This window comes from Phalaenopsis equestris, unplaced genomic scaffold (assembly GCF_001263595.1).
Source record: "Phalaenopsis equestris unplaced genomic scaffold, ASM126359v1 Scaffold199670, whole genome shotgun sequence".
Classification (NCBI taxonomy): domain Eukaryota; kingdom Viridiplantae; phylum Streptophyta; class Magnoliopsida; order Asparagales; family Orchidaceae; genus Phalaenopsis; species Phalaenopsis equestris.
Window position 1 is genome coordinate 15,814 of NW_018219530.1, and position 5,271 is coordinate 21,084.

Genomic DNA, 5,271 nt, shown 5'->3' on the forward strand with positions numbered 1-5,271 from the left:
AACGATGTCACCATGCATGAAAACCAAAACTACTAGGATAGTCGTGAAACCAAAACCAAACTAAAATCAATCAAGATAAAATTCACCATCACAACATTCAAAATATAAGACAACTCAAAATTTAACCACAAACATCATAAAAAAACAATTGCAACTAAATTAAGACGTCTCTATTGGATGATCAGGAAACTATAATCCCTCGGAGGAGGTAACCTACGGTTGCTAACGAGAGTTCCCATCGTCTAAATGAAAGTATCGAATGAATCTAAAAGAAAATAGTGGTTCCGGAACAAGAGAACCGTAGGATCCTAACCGGTGTCGCTTTAATCAACTTTAACATGCCCCATAACATTCATTTAATAACATTTAAAAAACTTTAACCATAGAGACATTTGATTTGACATCATAACCTGACACATTAAAAAACTTAAACTTGTCATGGCAAGGATCTTGGAGCTAGCACGATGGGCAGCACGACCATCTTTAACAGCAAAACATGTCTTCCCCAACTAAACCAATTTCCTTTCTTAGAATTAACTCAAGCCATAAGATTTTGAGGTTATCTTCCTAATGCAACATAAATCCTCAACTCATCATTAGGCCTTTGTACAGCTCTGTTGTACAATCTAAGTCCTAACTCGTCTTAAGATCCTGAGGTTGTCGTTTGTCACGACCTAAATCCTCACATCTTCCAGGCTATTTGTGTGATTTTTACACACGAATGTAAGCCCTGACAAATAAAATTGGCAGGATGAAGCACTTAAATAATTTATCCTAAAAAATGAAGCCAAACAATAGGATAGATTGGGAAGTCACTGAGGTTCTCCCCTGGATATGTGACATCCCGTATTTCTTCCTCCTTTGGATTCTACAATAAATGCTCCAAATTTGAACTATTCCCCTTTCACACCTTTTTGTCTGATTTCATTGAAAAGTCCTAATCCTTTTAAACTCCTTGAAGATAATATTTCTTGATTTTTATTGAGAGTTCTTTTAAGTGACTTTGGTTATCTAAGATGTAATTAACTATAAGGTCTTGCCCTTATAGAAAGCTCATCTGAACTCAGCTTAATATAAACCCTATTTAATTCTTCATATTAAATAGGGGAATTTTTCGGCAAATAAAATGGTTTTGCAGACCAAACGGATGGCATACATTTCTTATTAATCATTTAGATGTAAGCCCTCATTTATTGTGTTTATCTTTCGAGATAGATACAGAGATTGAGGTACAGTGATCTTTCATTTAAACTATAAAAAATATGGGGTCAGTTTGATTTCATATTTGAAACTATATATATATATATTAAAATGTCCTTTCGAAGCACGCGATGGGATTTTGATTCTAGCGACCGACAACTCCCAACGAGCAACTCCTCAACCAAAATAGTGTCGACCAATGCCTTTAAATTTTACAATGGAAGTTGAAATCTTAGATGTTTGGGGATTAGAATTTATGGGACCATTCATTCATTCATTTGGAAATTTATATATATTTGTTGCTTTACATTATGTATCAAGCAATAGCTTTTCCCAAATGTGATGCTCGAAGTGTTTCAAAATTTTTAATGAAAAATATTTTTGCAAGATGTGGAATGTCAAGACTAATCATTACTGATGAAGGATCTCAATTTAGGAAAAATTTGATTCAAAGATTGGTTGAAAAATATAATATCAAACATAGAATCTCTATTACTTATCATTCCTAAATTAGTGGTTTGGCTGAGTATCTAATCGTAAAATTAAACAAATTTTAGAAAAAAATTATAAATCCACATAAAATGGATTGGTCTGTTAGATTAGATACTGCATTATGGGCATATAGAACTGCTTATAAAACTCCTATAGGAAGTCTCTTTATAGATTAGTTTTTGGAAAAATGTGTCACTTACCAATAAAATTAGAGCATGAAGCATATTGGCTGATAAAAGAATTGAATTTAAATTTAAAAGATGCTGGTGAGAAAAGATTATTGCAATTGAATGAATTAGAAGAAATTAGAGATGAATCTTACAATAATGATAGTATCTATAAGGAGAAAATGAAGATATGATATGATCAGAAGATTATAATAAAGAGATTTGAACCTGAACAGAAATTTTTGTTGTATAATACGAGATTGAAATTATTTCCAGGGAAACTGAAGACTTGGTGGGTAGGACCTTCAACAGTTATAAAATTTTATCACTTAGGTGTTGTTGATATTGAAGATCCTATAACTAGAAGAATATTTAAAGTTAATGGCCATAGGTTAAAACCTTATTTTCGATAAACAAAATTGGTCGATCTGACGATGTTAAACCAAGTGCATTGTGGGAGGCAACCCATAATTATCTTTAAGATTTATTAGTCAAACTGAATAAAACAAAATTTGTCGATCTGACGATGTTAAGCCAAGTGCATTGTGGGAGGCAACCCATAATTATCTTTAAGATTTATTTTGTTTGAATTTTTACTACTATTATTTAACTATATATTTGAGTCCTACTTATTCATAAATATCATAAAATAATGATTATTATTGGAGCAAATAAAAAATTTGGAAGATTTATGGCCAAAACAAATTTTGAAGCATCTTTATTTTTTTGGCGTCGACGGTGCTAGAATGGGCCCCAACGGCGCCCTATTGGATAATGCCTACATATGATCTAGAGTAGAGCACCGACAACACCCAAAGCAGAGCCGACGGCCCCCATGACAAGAAACGGTTACCGGGTTTGAATTTTTTATTTTGGCAGAATTTGGTGAGATTTTTACCCCTACAACTGCCTAAACTCGATGTTTAAACCCTTGAACTGTAAAAAAATGATAGGATAGATCCAAGATTTGCATCCCATGGCTTCCAACTCCATAGAAACTCCAAGATTAAAAGTGTTCAACAGGAGAAAATTCATCAGTGCTGAAGCATATCGCTTGTTCAGCTAGGTTCTAATAAAGAGGAAGCTAATCAAGGAGAGAGGCTTCAAAAATCATGGTATGAATGCTCAAAGTACTTGAGTAGAGGAGATTATTATGCAGAGGCATTGCGAAGCCTTATGTTACATTACTGCAGCTGTAGTCGTTCCTGTGGTTAAAGAGTTTTACGCTAATCTGCATGGGTTCAAATAAGAAGTCGTATATGTGAGAGGAAGGTTTGTACCATTTACCCCTTCGAAGATTAACAACTTATTTATGATAGAGAATGTGTCAATCTTCCATTATACAATATTTGATCCTACGAGAGATAATATGAATGAGATTTACCGATTTTTTACAGATGAAAATGAAGACTGAGAGATAATAGACACCGGGTATGTAAGTTTCTCTGCTACACCGTTAAATTTTGTGTTGAAGCAATGGCATTTCTTCATATCTACAAAGTTACTCCCAACTATGAAGATTAGCAAAGTGACTAAGGATAGTACAATACTAAATTATTGTATTCAAATGGGGAGACCTATTGATATTGGTACCATCATTATTGGTACCAGGTACCATCATTATGAGATCTATCCTGGGATTGATTGTACACGGATCTAAATATGGGCTTGGACATCCTTTCACCATATTTCTTCTCTACAGCCAACCACAAGTGTCATATGAAAGCCAGAGAAAGTGCTTCTTCCTTGGAAGCACCAGGATCCAACTAATATGTATGATATGAGCATTATTGCATATCAACCATCTCAAAGTTCACAGCCTATCCTACCGTACTTTCTTGAAAGTCCACATTTGGTTTTGAAGAAGATGAAGACATTGGAGAAAGAGGTACGAAATCTTATGAATACAATTAATAATATCTCAGAGTTATTTGATCATATGGATTGGATGATGAAGGAACAGTCTGATACGTTTGATGAAGGGAAAAGATTTGGTTTCTGAAGATTCAACTGATGAGTTTCCCTATCGCCCCTTTTACAACTTGTTTGTGCACCACCAATCCATGGGATATATCAGAGAAGATGATAGTAGCGATACCAATGAGGAGGTAGTGACTCAATTTGATATTTAGTATTTAGTATGTAGTGTTTGAACTTTATTATGCTAGGTGTGCTTAGTATTTAGATTGCTTTGCTTTATAATTTTAAACTTGTTATGCTTGAGATTTGTGTTTATTTTTAGTTTTCAGTGCTAGTGATATGGTTGTGTGCACGCTGAAATTTGATGTGGCATAATTTGCTAAAACATATGTGATTTTGTGCTTAAGTGTGTATGTTTGTAATTTGGATTTTATATTAAAAAGTGATGTTTTTTGTTGGTGATTTTTTTTGTTGTTTGTATAAATTCATGTATATTGATCACTTTATTATGATGTTTGATGCTTAAAAAGGCCAATTAGATGCTGATTTGATTTCAAAATTATTGAAATTACGAAAAAAAAAAATTTTTCGAGATCATGAAATCTGTCTGGCTTCGACAGTGCCAGAGTGGGCACCAACGGTGCCCAAATACAAAAATATTGGGTATTTTAAATTAATAGAGCGCCAACGGCACCCATAACCTGAAAAGCCCAGTTTTGCCTTGAAATTGCAATTTTTACTTGGGGACCCGCCATTTTCACCCTTTTATCATCTTCAAACTTTAGCTAGAGCTGAAAAGACATACTAGGGCTTGCTTGCATTATCATTTGGAGCATTTTCAAGGCTAAAAAAGTGTGAATTTCATCTTCTTTTGGTAAGAGCTCCACTCTAAACTAATTTCTTTTCAATTTTCACCATAGGAATCTCCTACATTTTGAAAATCCGAAATTTGGAGTTTTTGTGAATATTTGGAAATTATATATGGTGTAGGAGTTTTTACTTGCTAGATTTGTCTTTGGAGTTTATTATAAGTTGAATAAGAAGTTTATTTCGAGTTATTTTCAAATTTGTTAAAAATTTTCATTTGGCTTCAAGGGTGAGTAAGGGGAAGATGAAGTTGGATTATGATGAAGGAAAGTTTGTCTATGATGAAGGAAATTTTGTTAATATTAAAGCCTAGTACCAATTCAATTCCACTTTAAGCAATAAGAAGTGTATACAAGATTGAGCGTTTAGATCAAGTGTTTGAAAATCCAGTTGAAGTTGTGGAGCAGTTGATAGCGGATTGAAAGTGGGAAATATTTTATTATTTTACTGCTGATGCGATCTTAGAGATAGTCAAGGAGTTTTATGCAATCTGTTGTGGACTACGGGAGATCAAGTGTTTGTTTGAGGGAAAATGATAGAATTTACCCCAGTCCGGATTAATGAATTTTATCAGTTGAGGAATCATGGCTTTTGTGAGTATTCATCATTTAGTACTATGGATTCT